Source organism: Vanessa tameamea, chromosome 3, assembly GCF_037043105.1.
Source record: "Vanessa tameamea isolate UH-Manoa-2023 chromosome 3, ilVanTame1 primary haplotype, whole genome shotgun sequence".
Taxonomy (NCBI): Eukaryota; Metazoa; Arthropoda; class Insecta; order Lepidoptera; family Nymphalidae; genus Vanessa; species Vanessa tameamea.
Window position 1 is genome coordinate 9,608,469 of NC_087311.1, and position 22,780 is coordinate 9,631,248.

The 22,780-nt window shown below is 30.7% G+C and overlaps 1 long non-coding RNA gene across 1 annotated transcript in view; it reads left to right on the forward strand.

Moving 5' to 3' along the window:
* LOC113397221 (uncharacterized) overlaps positions 1-14,588 on the forward strand; it is a 61,472-nt gene extending 46,884 nt beyond the window's left edge. The window contains exon 3 of the long non-coding RNA XR_003368812.2: positions 14,520-14,588. This is a non-coding gene — a long non-coding RNA (uncharacterized LOC113397221). The remainder of the gene's footprint in view (positions 1-14,519) is intronic.
* The last annotated feature ends 8,192 nt before the right edge of the window (positions 14,589-22,780 follow it).

Consider the following 22,780-nt stretch of genomic DNA (forward strand, 5'->3'; position numbering starts at 1 on the left):
AGAATACTAATTTTATTTCAACTATTTTATATAATTAATTTCATATTCTTGTTATCACTACAAAAACAAATGTAATTCACCAAAAATATCAGAAGACTGTAAAATACTTCGAATCAGCATCTGAATGCTAAGTCGGTCAAAGTTCATTATAAGCTTATCTACTTAATGAATGTGTCTATGGTGCGTCTTGTGCGGTGGCCGGAAGCGGATGCGGGGCGCTTTTATCGGCCCTGCTGTTGTTTTAGGCGCGGCGTCGAATGACACGCGACGAATTGACGCTATGTACTGACGGCTGTGACAAATTGATTGGTACTGTTAAGTGGAAGGAGAGTCCTGCGAGGTATGTTTAGATAATTTATCATTATCAAGAAATACGAAGGTAATATATTATGGCTGAGTCAGAACTAAGATTTCTTATCGTATTCTTTAACGTGTACTAAAATAATATTATTTAGTATTTATTAATACTCGTATATATAGTAATTGCTGAGAGTATATAAAATCATATTTCTAACAGGCCATAAATGATTACATTAAAAGGCATAATGAGTTTTGCGGGGATCGAGACATCAGCAAAATTTACGAATTAGCTTCTTGTAGTAAAAACTTAAGGGTTTTTGGCCTAAATTCTTGGCATAGTTAAAGTGAAATTTACCAAGTGGTCTTTGAGTCAGTTGTTGGGGTTTATTGATTTGGAAGAAATCCTAACTGATATCATGAATGTGAAAGTGTTTGTTTATTTGTTACACTTTAACGTATTCTCAACTCAATCGATCGTAACGAAACTTTGCATACGTTGGAAGGGTACAAAAAAAGAAAGAAAGGGTACCTAACACCGCCTCATGCGGGTGGAGCCGCGGATGGAAAATAGTTTTTTTTTTTTTTAATTAGTTTCTTCAATATAACATTTTCAAAATAGAAAACAAACTACCTTCGTTTATCGCTAATGCGTATTTGATAACTTTGTATAAATTTTAATGTACGCTCGCATACGGACAATATAAAGAGAAATATGTACATGAAATCGTCCCAAGTGCAGTTTCTTCCAGTGACGCCATTAACACTTATACCGTATTCAAGTTATATGAAGCATGAACTAAGCCTACGCCACTCGAGTCGTCTCGCTCCACGCTCTCAACTTTCTAATTAAGTTCTGCAACTCTTGAGTTAACATTTAGAGATGTTGATTAACTCAGACTGGATAGTCTTTGGTGGAATTTATTGTTTGCTCCTGTTTGGTTATGTGCCATTATTTGGCATTTTAATTTTTTTTTTGGAAAATTATTTTTATAACATATGGTACCGCTTCCCAGTTTTGTAATATCTTAACAACCTATCTTGTGTAAAGTGGATAAAATTATATAATAGTGTAGGTTAAAAATTAAAAAAAAAACTTTTAGATTTGCGTTGATTATATGTCAATCTCAATTACAATGGTTACATTACGTTACATTGCTATTTTTTATGTTTACGGTGTGATGAATCAAACTCCGAGTACCTGTCTGTTTAAAGTTTAAACTTATATTTCGAATCGTTGTTTACAAAATACAACATGTGCCAACTTAAACAATTTCTTCTACTGACCTTGACACACTAGATCGAATAGCTTCGCCAAGGTTATTCAAACTTATTTGGATTCTCGTGTGACGTCACAAGGGAAATCAGGCTCTGCCTTCAGTCAGCCTCAATGCCTTCGACGGATATTTATGGTGCTCTGTCAGGGGCTGATCGACTCTAGAGAGATGGGGGTACGGGTGGCACGTACATAGGGCATCGGAGTCTTAGTTCGAATAAGGAATCAAGGCGGTTGGAATTAAAATGACAGTAATTGTCTCTCAATTTTTCTTCGTTTGTATTGACTAATAAATTTAAAGACTGTAAAAATTTGCGATTCTTAATCCAAAAAAGTCGTAATTGATATTGAAATTTATTGACAAAACAATTTCCAACTCCTGCTTATCTGTATTTGAACTAAGGACCTAGCCCAGCCTTCTTAGCCACTAATACCAACGAGATAATTAGTTCCATATAATAAATAGAATTTCAACATTAAATACTTAAAATTAGTTATTTAATATGGCTTATATTATGATGTATTATTATAATAAAAATACTGTTTTCTGAAAGTCACCTCCAAACACACATAATTTATCAATAAAATTTTTTGTTCACGAAAAGCACCAAAGGAAGAAAATCTCTTTAAATATTTATGACAAAGCCAACAAAACCTTTCGTATTACATCGACCATATTGATTCTGTGACTTAGGGACTATTGCATAATGCGATCCACTGAATATTGTATTGAGATTCAGTTCGTGTGAATGCGTTCTCTTCTTACTATTCTTCCTCCAAATTCTATTAATATTAATGAACCATTGACTGCATTTATGGTGATCTAAAAAAAAGAAAAGTTCATCAACCATAGCTTAATATAATTTATCGATAAATATGAGGCAGGTTCATGCCACAAAATTTTCACAATAATATATATATATTTATTTATTTATTTTAAAGAAAGCTACATCCTTGTAAATTGTAAATTATTTGCTTTTTAACTTGGAACTTAAAAGGAACCAAACCAAATAAGAAACTTTTTTCACAACAGTCAGCCGCAGTTATGAAGTAAATATTAATAATGTCAAAGCGTTTTATAATAATTATTAAAGTACTTAACACTATAGAATGATTCTTAATTCAAATTTTGTTTATGAATTCGTCTTACAAAAACCGAGTTGTTTTGCTGCAGTTTTTTTCGCAGTAGAGTCGGAATAAGGGTCTTAGCATGAGGTTTTCTTGGTTTAAGATTTTTTTTTTAATTCTCATTTAGTCTAAAAATGCTCGCGTTTAATTTCTTCAAAACGCACAAACGTCACTCGAGCGTCCCACGAGTGGCTCCCAGAAGCAAAGAAGTGGTATTCTTAGAGAATATTCTCAGCATTTCCACGGCTAAAGAAATGTTTCCTTTTTCATTTTTACTGAAAAGTCGTTAACGTAGATGTTTAGGGTCACAGAACAGAGACCTTGTCAAAGTAGCATATTCAATACAACACAACGACTTGTGCTACATATATATGAATATGGAATTTTTTAAAAATTAATTTAATTAATTTAATATATTAACAAAATATTTAATTAATTTAACAATTTCTATATATATGAATATGGAAAGCCAGCTAGGAAACTCTTAACAAAAATATGAAACAATTTCAAATTTAAGCTTTTTACAGCATATAGAACAGATACATTTAACGGCCTTCAAATTTGAAATTATCATTGAAAATTTTATTAATGTTTTCAAAAAACTACAATTTTAAATTTCTTTTGTATTTAATTTTAAGTCTAAAATGGTCGTGTTATTTTTAAATATTACGCAACTTCGTAAACGTTAATCATAATTCATAAGCAAATAATGCTTACATTATCGTAGCTCGGTAAGTGCTGACTGAGGTTGATGTCATATTCAATTTACTTTTTGTTCTTAGCTTAAGACTGTCCACTGGTAGCTTAGTATTATCTTGTTAAAAGTTAAGTCTGGCTGCGTTATAGTGAGATTTCTTTGCGGTTTCAAATGGGATTTATAAAGATCTCTCGCTTTGAACTAAATGATAGTGTCGTGTGCTATTTATTAGTTAAGTGTTAAGAACCAGCTCGAAGTAGACAGTGTTGTTTTATTCATTTTGGTTCTCGAGATTATCTTTTATGAGATTAAATTATATAAAATCGTTTTTATATTAAATAACTTATATTCGCTTATATATTTATTCGATTTTAGGTAATGTTACATTATTTTATCTACGTTGATTATATTTTATACATTAGGTTAAAAACATATATGTCTAGATTCATAAATTTGCTTCTCTTTATCCTATTTGCTTAGAGTCAAAACTGTGTGTGTTTTTATTCCTGTGAGAGTTTAAATTTGGCAAATTTTTAAGCCGGATGCCTGGCTTATGTCAACGCTGCTTGGAAATGCTTTGCTGGTGATATGGCTTTCTGTCACCGCACATTGTTAGGTCGGGTCGTTAAGGTGCTAAGTGTTGATGGCTTTGATAGACATGCATAAACAAAAAACCATAGGTAGCTCTTACAACTCCTATGATTTGAGATGTAGCTCTTTTCAATTCTGTAAATACCATACGTACGGGAAACCGGTTTATATTGTTATTAACAAAGTATATATATATATGTATTTAAATGATATGATATGCGCTGCCTTCTACTATACATTGCTAATATTTCATAAAATACTTATTGAACACAATGTTATTACAAAAATGGCACCAATTATTTTTTGAAATTTTAATGAAAATTATTTAACGGAGAAAAATAAATATCAGATAATACATTTTGCACATTCAAAATATTTATAATACATTTTACGATAGTCAAAAACTACAGGTTGAAATATTTTAGTTCGCGTAAAGTCATTTATAAACATTGAATTTGAATACTTCTAATAACATGTTACATCGATTAATATCTCTAATTGATAATTTAAGCAAAAACAAAACAACGATACTTGAGTCTGCATCCAATTATTGGGCACCAAAAGTGCTAAAAATAAAACATCAATGAAATAACAAGCAATAAAATCATACCATATACTTCTCAACCAGTCGAGTCTGAATCACAATCCAAAATAATCAAGATAAAATGTCGCCAAGGGCGTAGGCGTCGCAAAAACAATGAGCACTCATAAATCATACTGTTTAATAAACGAGAACTATCCTGTGAAATGATAAGTTTCTTTCATTCTTATACGGCTTATCGAAAACTAAATAATATACTTCATAACTTATCAATATCTCAACTTTTTTTTTAATGTACATTCACATACAAGTCCTCATTGTCATTGTCATTGGTATTTATGCTTGATTATTTTTATTTCCAGATCATATCACTTCTATGTTATAAAGAAAAAAAGATTATTTATTGCAATGCATTAATTTCAACACATATCGGTCTTATTAGAAATCTATTTGCAGTAGATATCTCTGTTCGTCATTAATGTCATCGTTGCGATACGACCCATGATGACAGAGCAGTAAAATTAACGTGAGGGAAACCACGTGAATCAGTCTGTATTATCCTATTGTATAGGTGCGTACTGAAAATCAGCTAGCCAGCCACGTCCACGACCTTTTCACAGAGGTTTTGTTTTTTAAACTCATGTGCTACGATGATTTTTTTGGTTTTCTATGTTACTGTTCTCATGCTTGATGTACAAACATCAATATTATTATTATTATTATATGTGTGATAAGTAATTTCTTACCTTGTGGTTCTGACCGGATGAAGTATAGCTAAACATACTTTTTATAATTTAGATCCGATCTAAGAAATGATTTTGGGTTAATTTCTGATTTTATTACTAAAGCTACCTGTCTAATACCACGAGGCAATTAAAGATTTAGTATAATAGAATATAATAGATTCTAATTAAGCTCATTTAAAAAGCCAAAATCAATTAAGAGGATCTTAACCAAAGATAGCAGGATCTAACCAGAGAAAGAATCAATAAGAGTTATAATGTGCTTTTGGTTTCGTAAATCATTTCGTATGCTTGTTGAAGGAAAGCCTAACACCAAATTGCACCGATGCTAGAGGCAAATAAATTTGCTGGTTCTATAATTTGAATATTATGTTTTTTTTTATACATGTGACCTACAGCTGACCGCATTTATTAATCGGTTAATTAAGCTAATACAAATTATATGAAATAAATAATAATATTAACGAAACACGCACATTCACGATTCGTTTATCATTAAAACGACTAATTACGGAAATCTTAATGAAACTATTTCAACGAATACCACTCGTTCGTTAAATATAAATTTGTCCCCGTTGTAATTATTTGAATAAATACATTTTTAGAATGATGTTATTATATTATAGTTACATAGTATTTTATTCACAAATAAAATTATATTAATAAATATTTATATTAATAAACGGGGTGTTCTGTAATGCCAACCTAAAAAACTACTTAGCCGTTATACATTCAATTTATATCAAAATATACTGAATTTTCAGAATTCGGGCAAGGTTTTAGTTTATAACAGTCGTGATTACGGTGTGGTACGCTTCACAGTTTCAATTCTACATCGACTTGGCAAGGAATCGAACCCGGGACCTCGAAGTGGCGTACCCATGAAAAACGGTGTACACATTACTCCACCACGGAGGTCATCATCGTAGAATATGAATATACAAATTTCAAATGAACTTAAAATATTGCGATAATGTAACACCTCTTTGTATACCACATTGGTGTGTATTTCAGCCCTTAGGGTAGAATATCTAGAAACGCTTAAATTCGAATCAAGTAATTTTTAATCGGTAGCCCAAAAATAAAATTTCGAGCTTCTAACTTCAAAATGACGGACTAATAAATAATAATAACTAATAATAACTACAAAGTTCCTTTATCCTTATTTCACCCCCGTAGGGGTAGAATATCCAGAAAGACTTAAATAAGTATCTACTCCTTTTTAATCAGTATCCCAAAAATAAAGTTTCATGTTTCTAGCTTTAAAAAATACGGACTTCCAAACAAACGTTCAACCCCTATTTCACCTCTTTAGGGGTAGAATTTTAAAAATCCCCTTCTTAGTGGGTGTCATGATATGTTAGTTTATAAGTGTACAGCCTAAAATATAAGTTTTATGCTTATAGTTATAAAAAAGACAATACTTTCAACAACTTACAACCTTTCTTCCCCCTTTTCAACTCTTTACAGCACATTAAAAAAAAGTAGCAAATAAAAAGTATTCTATGTCCTTTCTCAGGTTTTAGACTATTTGTGTACCAAATTTCATCTAAATCGGTCCAGTAGTTTTGGCGTGAAAGCGAGACAGACAGACAGAGTTACTTTCGCATTTATAATATTAGTATAGTATGGATTTAATTAACCTGAAATAAGAACTTAGTAAATATATACATTACGTCTGTAACGACTCTGGGTCACTGACCTTTCAAACTAGAACAAAAATTTATATTATTATTATTTAGTGGTGAAAAATCAAAGTCCTATAACTGGGTAGGTTTTATAAATGGGCCGACAATAAAAACCGATTCAAACGAATAAATTATTATATCGATAATTAAGCCACGTAGATTATTCGACTATTTTGAGTACTTCCTGCTTTCAAAGTCGAGTAAAAACGATTTATAATGACAACATTAGCATGATAAAAAGAGGCAGCCAAGTTTATACGGCGACATGTGCTCTTCCTTCGGCTAGGACTTTAAATGTAGGGTATTAAAAAGAAATCCACTATGTAAGGAAGTGCCGCGTCTTACTTCTGGCTAGTGATGTTCGTTGACATAAAACAATATATCGATACAAAAGGCAATGCCAAAAACTCTATAGAACTTTAATTCACTTATACAAATTGATTTACAAGTATACCAGATGTAGAATTTTATTGCTGTTTTATTTTTGATAACTACAAATAAATCTAAATGCCTAAGAGTTGTCCTTGGTTTCTGCGTGACAACACATTGACGTAAATTTTGTTAAGTTGAATTACTCAAGGTTTCATTTTCGTATTTAAATAATCAAAGGTATATATATAATATTAGGGTCTTTTATTAAAAGCCATATTGGTTTTCTATAGTTATGACATTATACGCTTTCAACCATTTCCATAATGCGGGAAAAGACTGTGTTGTAAATTGTAATGAAGACGTAACATGTCTTAGTATCTTTAGGTTGATCTGTATAAAATTTGAGCTGATATATTTATTAATTTTGATCTATAGGGGACATAAAATCATTCTAATGATGAGAATCATGAATCTTCGCGATTCTTTATAAGCCTAGTCCGTCCAGTAAAAAAAAAAACAATGTAAAAAAAAGTGTAAATAAAACACAAACTATGTTTATTCGTTAAATGATAAATGACAATTATTATTTATAAATGAATAAACATGATTATTTTATAAATATTAATTATATTTTGATAAAACTATCATCATCCTCATCATCCTCCTGCCCTTATCCCAATTTTACTTGGGGTCGGCGCATTTTGATAAAACAATAAGCTGAACAATAACGTTTCGTCATTTCATACACTCAAAAGCGAAATATGAATGATTGATTGAAAGTATAAGTATTTATTTAATCAATGGATATATGTAAATACGCAAAATCTTTTTATTTTACAAAAAAATCTGATCTGCTTGTACGGGTACAAAGAAGCGCAATTGCATTTGCCTGAAACGCGGGATGAATAAAATATTTTAATGACATTTTAAAGATTAACAATAAAAGTGCTAGCGCTGTTCTTATCGAACATTTTCAAATAACTTGAGTATTATAATGTAATTTGACTGATTTCAAATAATTAAAATATTTTTAAAATATCGAACATCGATATATGTATGACTAATAATATATAGAAGTATTTACTTGCCAGTATGATGAGTAACTTGTAACAAAAAATACAATGATTATAACTTTATCATATTATAGTTAAATAAATAATAAATAAGTACTTAAAAATCACACACAATATGTGGACAAGTATATAAAATTATCATTTTAATCTCTAATAATTACATCCATTATTGTTTTAATTGCATTAATGTCGTCGAACTAAACTATAATTTATCGAAATAACCCATCACTAGCACGCGTAGACACGATGAAGAGCTACGGATATAATGTAGTGCTTTCAAACATTGAGGCAAAGTTTGCCTACAGAGCAGCGGACAAATGACAACGGGCCCGAGGCGGGGAACTGCGATATTAGAAGCCTTTAAGATGGGAAAAATAGCAACTTCTACTCCAAGTAGGTAGTTTTGTACGACCTAAGTTTGAAGCGCGAGGAGTATGCTAATCGCTTTATACCTCGGTTTACTGTTGATATAAATTTTAATAATTTTACAAGACATCACTATTTTTGAAAAAAAATCCGATGTATTTCTATCAATGTGTTTGGTTGGATTTATTCTGTAATTTAACTTTAAGGCTTTTCAAGTAATTATAAGGTTAAATGTGATTTTAAACTAGGTCAGAAATCTTTGTTATACTGATGATGTCAAAGATATTATTTATAACGTTATTGCTTGTCGCTTCCGTTCATCACATAAGTCGACGTAGCATCTACAGCGATGTTTCACGCGACGCCGTGAGAAAGAATCGCTGCCGACATTTGCAGTAGAGAACATTTTAAATCCACAAGTTCTAAACTAAAGACGAACTGAAACAAGATTTATGGAAATTCGCGGATACAACTCGGGTTGGGAGCGAAAAGACCTTTCTTTTGGAATTCTTAGGCATATAATATGCTCAATATTTTGCATTAGTCCACATTCATTTCATTATATTCATGTAATACGTAACGCATTTTTAATAATATTTCTGTAAATAATGCTTACTGTTCAGTCCTTTTCTTTTAGTTTAAATTTTGCCAATATAATCTTATTTAATACGAATATATTGTGAAATTCTAACCGAAAATTCAAATTAATTTTAAAATTACGGACGGAACAGCTAAAGAGACAAACAAAATATCTTATAAAGGGTACAAGCGGTCCTTCACAAGCAATCAGGGTAAAGATGACGACGAGGCCGGCCAACGAGCGTTCAAACACGAGCCTAGGTAATAAGGAAGGCTATCTACGCCAGACATGGCACTGAGCTATCAATGTATGTGAAAACTTTAACTTGTCAATATTATCAAGGATACATCGATACAAATAATTCATAAGTACTAATAAGGTAATTTAGTAATATTATCTAAATTTATAAAAATATATTCGTAAATACGTATTCTCATATAAATATTATAATTTTTTAATATTGTAATAATATGTATTTTTAATATTCAATAAATAAAATAAAAATATTAATTTTATATTTTTATTACTGAGATTATTAATACTGATGTACGAAGATCGTAAATATGTTTTTCATAAAAAAAATAACATAATTATTGTCTGTAACTAACACTTCTAACAACAAAGCTGTTGATTAATAAAATGACGTTGATTCTGAAGGCAAAATATATATTCATGGTGCTATAATTATTTGGACAGTCGCCCTAAAGACGACGACACGGCTATCCGACGAGCAAGCAAACACGAGCCTACATAGTAAATGTTTGTGGGAGGCGCTGGGAATAAAGGCTTCGAGGGAGCTTATTACACCGTTCCAAAATTAATCTGCGATGATACTGAAAATGAACAAAAATATTGCATTTCGCATGTAAGAGAAAATTTTTAATCAAACTCGATCCTTTAGAAGGTAACTAAAGTAACCGTGAAGATTATTATGAATGTGATAGTTATTGTTGGATTAATATTGGATAGCTAGGAAAGTTACGTACCCTCAATTTGATGAAATAAATTAATACACAAATTATACTATACAGCCCCAGTAAAGATATATTTACTCGATTGTAGGGTTTTTGTGCAAGCCCGTCTAGGTAGGTACCACCCACTCATATACTCATATACTCTACCGCCAAGCAGCAATACTTAGTATTCTTGTGTTATTTAGGTCCCAAGGCTGGTATCGCATTGATGATGTAAAGTATGGTTAATATTTCTTACAGCCCTAATGTTTATGGGCAGTGGTGACCGCTTACCATCAGGCGACCCATTTATCCGTCCACCAATCTATAACATAAAAAAAAGTTTGTATGAAATATCTCTAGAAAATAATCGAGTCTCCTACTAGTCTAGTATAATGTTAGAAGTAAGTATTTAAAGTGAACTATTAAACTTGCACAAACGGAAATTAAAAGTCGATAGAGTAGGTCCTCGAAAGATAAAACTTAATATTCTATATTTCTTTCCCCAACCTTAGCAATAACAGATGGTTTATATAAAATTAAATATTATGTAATTCCACAATGTGTTATTTACAAAGTCATACATTTCACCGACAGCCGCTTTTGATGAGGCATCGTAATCGATCTGAACAATGAAAGAAATGACATGCTACCGTGAAGCCCTAGTTGCGTTCGACGTGAGTGATGACGCGTTTTCACAGCCGATTTGGGTCGAGAAATGCTTTTATTGTACGAAATGTTTGTTGTCACTTTTCGGCAGAGTTTTTATTTTAAAACACTGAAATAAAAATCGTTACATTGTGTATTTATCCAATTAAGATGTAAATTTTACGCTTTTCTGTATTCAATAATTATTGTACTTTCTTAATTAATTTAATATTTAGTTCTATAATCCTACTACTTTACGATCTTGGACGATGTTTACTTAATGTTACATGAAAGGTTGGACGGATTCTAATAAAATTTGGCATATAAGTCAATTACGTAGCAGTATAACACTTTATTCAATATTAAAGTTTAATTTACGCCTAGCAAAGCGGGTGGAACACCTAGTACTTAATATCACTTTAACCATATTATTAAGTATATAACATTTTAAAATACAGTTCGAATAAAACGATTACATACATGAGGTTCAAGAAAATCACACAGAACTTATCCGAAATATCTGCAAAGCGACAGATCGAGATGTTTATTTTTTAAAAATGAGTATTTTTCCTTATATTTGTTTTATTAAAGACTTTCATAAAAAATAAGATATAGAAATACTTATTATTGAATTGAATTCAATTATATCATTGTTTCGTTATCAGTATGATACTGACAATGAAATGTTGCTAACATTCTTAGTAACACGAGGCCATGATTAGTACAGTAACTATTTTAAATTTTTATTTGTGTATTATTAGGACCTTAATGTTAATATTTCATATATGAATAAATATATAAATATACATATATGTATGTGTGTATATTGTTAAAAAATACGATCTATTAATATTTAAACAGAAAATGCAAGTATAACTTTTAAAAAATATATAAATATTAACTTCCAATTGAGCTTGATCAAAAGAAAATTATGTTTGAAAGAGCGCAGTTATTTTAAAAAGCTGCCCAACACAATTAACGGATACTAGAATATTTAATGTTAAACAGAAATCGCATGTTCCATTTTTAAATATTGTATCATTTTCATGTAACAAAATGTAGGAAAATTTTTATTCTGACAAATAAAGTTTGTAATACCTACATGATTGTTTTAATCTACAATTGGTATACATCTAAACAATCTTGTCTGCCTGAAAGATATTTATATATATACATCTACATTTAGTAGACGAAATAAAAGTGTTGGCAAAGGCGTCTGACACCGGCTTACGATTGTACGGCTTCGGCGAGACAGAGCTAATTGTCATGTACTATTGTACTTTAAATGAATGTGTGGTGTTTTGTTTCCATACCACGATCATGGACAGTTGGTATCTAGTTTTTATTAAAGAGGGTTTAGGGTTCAAAGCGTCTGGAGTTAGGGAACGATAGAAACAAAGAAATAGTTAATACTGGGGGATTAGTAATATCCTTCACAAAAGCCGCTAAACAGAAATGTGTGTGATTGTGTATAAGATGTATTAACTAGGAAATTATTTACAACATGAGTATTTCTTGCATTTAAAATGAAATGTTTTATTAAGATTTTGCGGTTATTACAATCTTGGTATAATAGTAATAGTTGAGTTTAAATGGTAGATAGGTCTTCTTATATGACTGCTGCTTTTTACTATACAAAAATGTTGTCGTTAAACATGTGTGCAGCGCTTTATTTTATTTAGTGTGTCAATGACAGTCGCGACTAAAGATTGTCACTGTCAGGTTCAATAGCGTATAGGCGTTCTTTTTTTAAAATTATAATATTTTATTAATTCATAATAAACCATTGAAAAGACAAGATGAAACTGTTAGTACTGAAAGTATTAACGGAAGTGAAAAGAAAGACAGACCAAACAATGAAGAAGAATAAAATATTGATACAAACTCTTGTAGCGTCTATTGTATTACTTAAATTGGCGGAGGTGGAGGAATGGAGTGCACAGCAAACTTAGATTGCGAACCGGTAGATTGTTATATAAATGGGATCGTTTTGGGAATAAAACTAAATAATTCCTTGAATTTAGGTAAATTTTATTATTCCACGTCTCGACCAAGTCATTTTTTGCAACGTTTAAACGTATTAAAAATCTTGCCCGTCTTACTTTTTGTCGAGTTATTTGAGGTGATTGTTTACGTTACGCCTGGTCTAAGTGGTAGAATTTTATATAAATATATTCGTGATAACATAATCAGATATAACGGTTATACAAATCTTTACAAAATTTATTCAGAAGGCAAACTACATTCAAGATAATTTTATTATGGTATATATTGGACGCAATTGGCTTTAAGAAGGTAAAACTAAATGTTAAATAATAAAAATATATTCAGGTAATTACATTGATTTAATATTAATGTTTTAATTTGAAGACATGTATTTTTTTTTATTCTGATAATTATCGCTTTTGAAAATTAAAAAAAGAAAATTAAAAAGTAATCGTTTTTCTATATGTTTTTATAGCTCTATTACACACAATATGTTTAAATAGGTAAAATAACTCAAATCAATAATTCGTGTAAACAATAATTAGCCCATTGTTTTATATTGTAACTATAATTCTAATGCGAGTGATTCTGATGCGAGAGATACAGTTTACAGCCCGGTCAAAATCTTTATTCACGTAAACTAAATGCGTTTTATTTAATACCCCATTAGGTCAAAAACTCATAAAAGCAATGGACGTGTCAAATTGCGGTTAAGCGGTCATATATAAACGAAAGGATGTGCAAAGACAAATAAAATTTCGCGCACATAATGTAAGCAGTCATCAAATAGCCCCGCAGTCCATACTTAAAGGCACTTCGTATTCAGATACGATGCCAGTTTATCGATTAACGATATGAAACGCAGTTTGTATACGCCGTAGCTGTCACTGTGTCATTATTGCAAAACCGAACTCGGTTTGTGCTTAACAAAACATCCCTATTTAAAAACTTCTGCCAATAGCGACCTTATGTCAACAAAACAGAGCTCAATGTAATCGAAATCAGAGTGGCTTCGAGTGGAGCACTAGTGATGTAACGATAGTCAATAAAGGCGGCTTAGCGGCGTCGATAACTTTGTGTTTTGCTATATTTATGCTATGCAGTTGGCTCTGAAACACCTGTTTCTGTGTGTGCGTATGTAAATAAAGCAATCTATATGTGTTGAAATTAATCTTGTTGTTTTCATAGTAAAGCTAAGAGATTTGTCTGTGCGAATTGGCTTAGCAGTATTATTAAGTATATAATATCATAAGTTATATGTTTATGAAATAATTATATAAAAAACTGTTATTTCAGATAAGTTTCATTTTTCATAAAAAAATATATCATACTATTAAAGTAACCGTATCAATATAAAATTTTTATACTATAGTGTTATATTCGGCAAAATTATAATAACAGACAAAAAAATATATCTTAAAATGCAATTATTTTTGATGATCAATGTAATTCCTTTTTTATCAATTTAAAATCGATATAATTATAAAAATATAAGCATGACTATGTTCAAATTTATAAAGACGGCATGTAAATCACTTAGTATTCATTACTGGTACTAAACAGGATTTTGTTTGTTACAGGTGAGTGGTGTATTTGGTGTATGGTCAACGCATCTAATGGTGATTTGATATAATGTATTACACACAAGGTGAGTGGAGCCTTTATATCGACATAAACAATACTTTACATAAAAAAATCTATACATTTGATAAAAAAACTGTCAAATATTTTTAAAAATATGCGTCGATTTCCATCGCATTCAATCGCCTTTTTGAAAATATATTTTTCGTATTTCTTCTTTATCTATCATGCACAATTGTACAGTTTAGTACAAAGGATATATAATTTGTATGAAATGTTTTACTTCTTAATGCAAACTATACAAATATATTAAAAATTATGTTCTATATAAGAAGTGAACTGTTATTCGAGGACAAATGCAAACAATACAATGTTAAAGTAATACACGAAATATAGTTTTCCCCGGGTCATTTGTTGTGGGGATGGTGATCAGTAGAAATCAATTAGCTTAATATTTATTTTAGTATCTATGGTCAGGTGTGATGATTTACTATGTCAAATATTATGTATGGTGGTTAGTTTTTATAATATTTTTATGTTTTTAATTAATTAAATTACGCGTACGATAAGATTGATACAAATATTATTATTTAAGAGACAGTTTAAAGAAATACTGTGACTATACACAATAGCTGTTGCTCGCGGCTTTGTTTGCGTTGAAATTGATTATAAATAATTTAACAGACTAATTTTAAATATCACATCAATTTAAGACCTCTTTGTATACCACATTTGTGGTACAACTTTCATGGGCTAGATCCACCAGACTGCTTGTAAAGCTCACTCTCGAACAGGCTATATAGAACTTTCCATGCGAAAACCAGTCTTCTCTTAGATCTACTCCGAGCATTTTAAAGATTTGACCTTGGGCTTTATTAGTTGTCATGACGAAACAGACTATAAGCGCAAACTGTACTCTCTTGAACTTAAAAAGGAATTCAGAAGGTATCAAAGATATTCGTAGAATATACACTGTTTCTCCATCCATCATCCATCATCCAGTGATAACTGTAGCCTCTATAAAATTATTACGACACAATTTAGTTTAAAAAATCTGAATTGAAAAAATAATTGAGCATAACACGATTGCTCGGTGCTCGCCCGATGGCGAGCACCGAGTTTAATTCATGCTCCACTGCAATTTAATATTGCTTGAACGATTCTAAAAATTTGAATAAATGTAGATAATCACAGAAAAATTCTATACAGCATGTGTCAAGAAATTATAAAAAATAATACCCTGATTTCGATCGATATATCACGGCAGACACCACGGTACGTCACGGTCGGTTGCTCTGGGACCGTCCAGACGGGCGCTTTGGTTGATTTCACTCAATCAGGGAGTATATTGTCACAGCGGATGGACTATAAATTAGATGAAACCATTTTCATATCGTTCTTCTTTTATTAAAATGCTAATGAGTGAAGGTCCCTTGTGGCTACACCTGTCTTTACATTTGTAGTATACATACAAAATATTTAGCAAAACAATTCTCTAAGAAAATAAATTATAAGAACAATGCTGGAACAATGAAACCCTACCGACCGTTGAAAACCGTCGATACTATCCTAATCTGTAGCGTATATTTATTGGACGTGTTAATAGGCTCTTTGATGGTACGTGATCACCACAATCCATTAATAAGTATAAATATGTATGTATAATATTCTATAAAAATATAGTAATTGCCACATGCCACTTTCCGTCTTTCACGTAGACCGCTAAACAACAAAAACACCACGCACTATACAAATATATAAAGTACATCATTCCAAAATTACACACTTACTTCATTCAGCTAAGGAATTTGAGTGCGATGATGAAGGAGTGCAATTTAGTACAGTCCTCCCAGTCCACATATTATGAAGATGTACGTTTGATTTTGTAGTATTTTTTTTTAATTAAATAGCTTCTAATTTTTTATGAATATTAAATAAATATAAAAATATAATGAAACAATTTAAAATATAGATATAATCGTATAATCTTTAGCGAGCTGAACTAAAACTTCAGGTAAAATAATGAAAAAGGTATGATCGCGGATAAAAATCAAATATAATTTATAAATTGGAGAACAACAACTCTGACGACACAGAAGAAATTTTGAAGTTTCACTATTTATTTTAACCACATAGCGACATTGTTGCGTGTAGCTGTTGTTGAAGCGCAATGAAAGTCTATAATCAAATTTTTGAAATTATTTTCACAATTACTTCTTGTTTTTTTTTTTTTTAAATTACATTTGAAAAATAAACGAGAAGATAAGCCTGCCTGCCTTTATGTAATTATCATACCTTACAGACATTGGCATACTAAGAAAGCCTAACTATTCGTTACATCGTTAATGCGCTGACAACCACGGGAACTAGGATTTTATGTCCCTTGTGACTGCAATTAAACTGATTCAGTCACTCTTCAGACCGAAATAAAGCCATTCAAAGTATTATAAACGCATACTAATATATATGTTTACACTGAGTCTTATCTCTAGTTATAATGTATTCAATAATATAATAACAAGAAAGAAATATTCAAATATCTTCTTAATTTCGTATGAGTAATCTGCTAAATAAATTATTAGCATTAGAATTCTCGATCGATTTTTCAAACGTCACAAACCTTATTAAAGTTCGAAATAAAATCCACATTTCATAACAAAGAACGTCCAAGAAGTTTATCTATCAACAAGTTTAACTGCCACTAATATGACACAGAACTAAATTACGATTTAAGTATATAAAGTCTACGCAATTAGTTATATCTATGCCAAATTAAGTAACATCGAGTTAATTTATACTTATGATAATTCTTTATAAATTTTAAGACTGTAATGTGTCACATAAACTAATTTTGGCACACAAATGCTGCACCAATTTATAATGAAAAATATTTAATATATTTCTTCTTTTTTTGCGAAATTAAAATGGGAAGGCAATATTTTTAACCTTTTTAAATTCATTTAGTTGAGAGATTATTTCAATAAAATTAGCATGTTATGTATGTAAAAACTCCAATAATAAATCCACTCGTAATAATTCAATTGACAATCCAAAGTAAGCCTATATACGTCCATATAACTATTGTCACGGTAAACTATCACGGGAGCTTCGCATCAGGTGAGGGTTCTGGTTGATTTCACGTCAACGATATATTGTTACAATTAGAGGGAGAGTTCAGTCAGGATTACATGGGATCACAAAGTGGCTTTTTAAAAACGTATATGGATTATTTGGTCATGTATTATTTTATTGTTTTAGTTTTGCTCATGTTAGAATAAGAGTATTATTATAAATATTATATATAATAAGTTTATTCCATTTTAATATAGTATATGGCATAGTGATAGAATATGTGGCTTTAAATCGAGGATTGCAAGTTCAATCCAGACCAGACTTAGTAATTTTCTCTCATGTCCTGTTATATTATTAGTATTTATAATATTAAAAAAACATTGTGTTAATCAACACCTACATATATAGATACACCTGCAAATGGAGCAGCCTCCAAAAATCCCTCTCCTATAGAAGAAAGAATTCTTTGCACAGAACTGGGATATTTACTGGGTTTATCTTCATATATTTTGGTAATTGAATAAGTTCATATATTTCATACATTTAATACTATCATCAAATATTTTTAAGCGTAACAATGTAAAACCTATGTAATAAATAATTTAAACGTATTCTCATTTACATCGTGAATCTACCCTCATACCAAATTGCATTCAAGGGATGAGGACAGGCAGGTGGGGATCAATTATCCCGTGATCACGTCCTAAACAACCCCGCGGAAGGGTAGTCGAATGGAATTGAAGCCTTTTGTTTATACCAGTTAGGTAATTAGTAAGCAGTTAAATATCAAACTGGGAATTGATTTGTCGAGTTGATATTCAATTGTTTGGTTAGATATCTGATATGTGTGATTCGATGGATTCTGTGGTTCTCATTTTGATATATATCTAGATGTGATAATTTTAGTTTATCCTGATATTTAATAGATGTAAATTTTTATTTTATTCAATAAATAAACACACATTGTATTAAGTAACAAAAAAATATAGAATATTCGTGAGACATAATTTAACAATTGAATATGACACTTGATTCTACAGACGCCCCATTTGGTAAAACTCGTTGAAACCTTCGGCTGTACTTAATATTAGATATAAATATATGTACAGTCATTGTAAACGTATACCCCTTAGCCACTACTCACATGAAAAGACTTATAGGCACGTAATATACGTGTGCTTAAAACTATCAAAGGCTTTGTATTACCATAAGATTTTTATAGATTTCTATTACACATCAAAAGCTTTATTAAAAGCGACTTCCTAGTTTAAATTTTCATAGAACCACTATCAACCCACCAGACCACTTGAGACAGCTCGAGTCTGCGAGGGTGCGATCTCGAGAAGTTCAAGGTTGTGTGTAACCAGTTATTAAACAGCATACCTAACTGCCTATAGGACTTGTGAGTAAGTGAGTGAGGTAATTTTATATTGAGAATCATAGAACGCTTAGTTTGAAGTGTCAAGTTGAGGAGTGAATAGTTTCAATAGCTTCGAATTCAGGGTTAGTAAATTGCAGTAGTTTTTTTTTACAATCGACTGTCGTAGGTTTGCATTTTTATCGTAGTATTTTTTATTTCCTTAGCAACCTTGTTGATAGAATAAAAATATTTCGGTTATTAATCTCGGTTACATTTTTACTAGTAGTTATACCTGCTATCTTTATATTTTACTGCTATTAAAAATCGTGTGGTTCACCAATAAGCATATGATTTTTATTCAAATTTGCATTTGGCATGAATAATCATAATTTTAATATAAAATAAGAATATTAAGCATTTAAAAAAAAGTATATCTTCGTTTAATAACCTTTTTTAAATGGTTGTTGTTTGTCACCTTTACAAGTATTACTCTCAAACTAAATGAAACAAAAGTGATCGTACTATTTAATAATCGATGCACGTATAAAAATATTTATTGTAGAATAGAATATAGTATTACAGCGTTTAAAGATACGAATGTAAATATCACTCAAATATTACGAAATAGATCGAATTATTATAACCACAGATATCTAAAATACGAAAATTGTATTATTCGTTGGCCACGAAAAATAATTTTCGTAAAAAAAAAAAAAAAATCTGAACTCACGTTGTTGCATTTTTGTCGCGAGGGAAACGGGTCGTAGGCCGTATGCATGCATTATTGAGTGGCACTGAGTGACGAGAAGCGTCACTGAGGTCTCTTTGAACGGGCAAGTGGAATTGAAATGCATATGGTTTTAAAGGAAGCATTTATCATTTTCATTCTCCTTTACACACTCTTGCTTTTATACGAGTTTGTTACGCAATTGAATACCTTGTCTTGAGAGTGCTGCTCATGAAAAGAGTAGTGATGATGTTGTGCTAGTTTGTTGATACAAACTGTATACAATAGAAAATTATTCGTTATATTGAATTTCACGTATCTGGATACTTAGATGATTCAAAACATTATAATTAAATGGAATAGTGGTCGATAAGTTTCATTATGTAAGTAAAATGTGTGATCGTCGTTATGAATAACAAAATAAAATTGATTTATTTCGCTTTAACTGGTTTAATCGCGTACTACTTACAAAATTGTATTGTAACTATCAAATAATTTACCGAAAAAAATTTAAACATATTTAAATTTATGCTTAATAAAATCAAAAACTTTGAGAATAAATTTTAAAGATCCAAACGATCAATTTTGTAAATTTCTTTAAATAAGTAAAAAAAAAAACAGGTAACGTTCCAGTACATTTCATAGACTAAACGGTCCTCACACCACTCGACGCCCCATAACGCGAGCCGAGCCAGACGCTTTTCTAACTGTATGAGTATATATCTACCTACATATACCTACGTACGTGTAAATCTGAAAGGATTCAGTTTTTATATGAAAATGTTACAAAACAGTCCGGGATTTCTAGGTATTTGTTTGAATGTTTATATATTTATGATAAGCATTTGCTTATAATTAGTGACTGATAATTTGTATGGAGTAGACGAGGAACATCTGATATTTAGACGTTACTATTGACGTTTACAATGCCCCAGGTTATGTTACTACTGGGGTAGTAATTCTATTAAAAAGCCATTTAGAAGCTTAATTTGATCTTAATGTCCAACTGATTCTCCCTATTGCATATACTAACACTCACCTTCAATCCACTCCGGCTGCAGGGAGCAAGTAAACAGCACCAAATCGTAAACACTGTCTTTGGTTTTGCAGCAAAAATATTTTTGCGAGTATAAATGTATCAATGTCATGAGAAATTAATGCAAGGTTATACTTTACATGATATTAAATATTAACGGTTGTTGATATTAGATTTAATTATGACTGTTTACAATTCACAAATAGTATTTATTATTGTGGTTTTTTTATATTGAAAACATTGTAAACTTATAATACACTAGTTTTCGGATGCAACTAGATAGACTATTGTGCTAAGTTAAGTCGAGACGTTTTAGCGTGATCGGGTAATAATTACCAACTTTTACATTTATAATATCAGTTACGTTATGTCACTGGTGGTCGGGGTATGGGCTAATTCGTCTGTTAAATACCACACATTATTCAGTAATACTAAACCGTTCAATTGCATACACAATAAAATAGATTCACATAGGTATTGTTGGATATCATATGTTAAAGTGGGTACTAGGTATTCCATAACTTGACAGTAAATAGTTAGGCTATATTAGAGGTCAACAGTGTGTAATTGCATATGAGCAGATATGTATTTAATACAATAATCAAAATATAAAAACATCAATATTAATATGTATGCATAATAATGACATTATATTGCTATAAAGTTCATAAGCTTGATTACGAAACAAAATAAAACATATATTTTTGCAACTATCTTCCAAAGATGTGCATAGGATTAGAAACATATTTAACAATTGAACACTGATATTCTTGATATGAGACTTATATATATGATATGAGATGGCTCAGTGGTTAGAACGCGTGCATATTAACCGATGATTTCGGGTTCAAACCCAGGCAAGCACCACTGAATTCCATGTGCTTAATTTGTGTTTATAATTCATCTCGTGCCCGGCGGTGAAGGAAAACATCGTGAGTAAACCTGCATGTGTCTAATTTCAACGAAATTCTGTCACTTGTGTGACCAACCCGCATTGGAGCAGCGTGGCATATGCTCCAAACCTTCTCCTCAAAGGGAGAGGAGGCCTTAGCCCAGCAGTGGGAAATTTACAGGCTGTTAATGTATTCTTGATATTAAAATGACTATGTTAACAAGAAACAATGACATAAAATCGCATTGTTTTCAACACAATAGCTATTTATGTTATTCTCGACATAGATATTTAACTTTGTAATCTTTGACACGAATATAAACGATGCTTGATATGGATATACATTGAATATGCGTAATATATTTTAACAAACACATAACAGTGGTTATTTTACGTACAGTTAAAATATAAATAAAAAAATTAAATAAAACAGGTTTACGCTTTTTTATATATACTTTTCAAACATATGATAATAACGATCGCAAATGTTGTGCGGAAGCCCAGTAACTTTACGTGTGTTGCCGTTTGTGTTTTAAAATATCAATTGCAAAATTTAATTGTCATAATATCATAACTAGGTTAAAAACTTTAATAAACTTTTTATATAATCTTAACCCTATTTAATATATCTATCGCAAAATAGATAATTTCAAATGAGATTGCAGTTCCTGAATCAAGTGCTTTCAAACAAACAAACAAACTCTTCAACTTTATATATTTATGTGTACACCAAAGGAATAAACTAGGTCCATGCTTTGAAACGCCTATCTGAAACTTAATACAATGTTAGATACCTTAATATTAACAGGCGAATGGACGTAGGAACAATTCTCATATTTGTTTGATTCGAGCTCCTGGCAAGATGCCTATCTGATGCTAGTTCGGTCCACTGTGAACTGTGATAACCGAATTCTCAGAGAAAATGTTTTGTGTATACGACGGCTCCTGAGATAGCGAATATGTGTGGAACTGGGCTTAGGAAATTGTTATTTGTTGTTTAAATAAATGTAGGAATCATTTTCTTTACTAACAAAAAACCTTATAAATATTATCTTTGAATGTATTAATTATTTTTGAGCCACATTAACATTATTGACTTTTTTGATTATAATTTAATTCAAATTGTACGATAAATAATAAAGTTACTGGACTATATATATATGATATTTTATT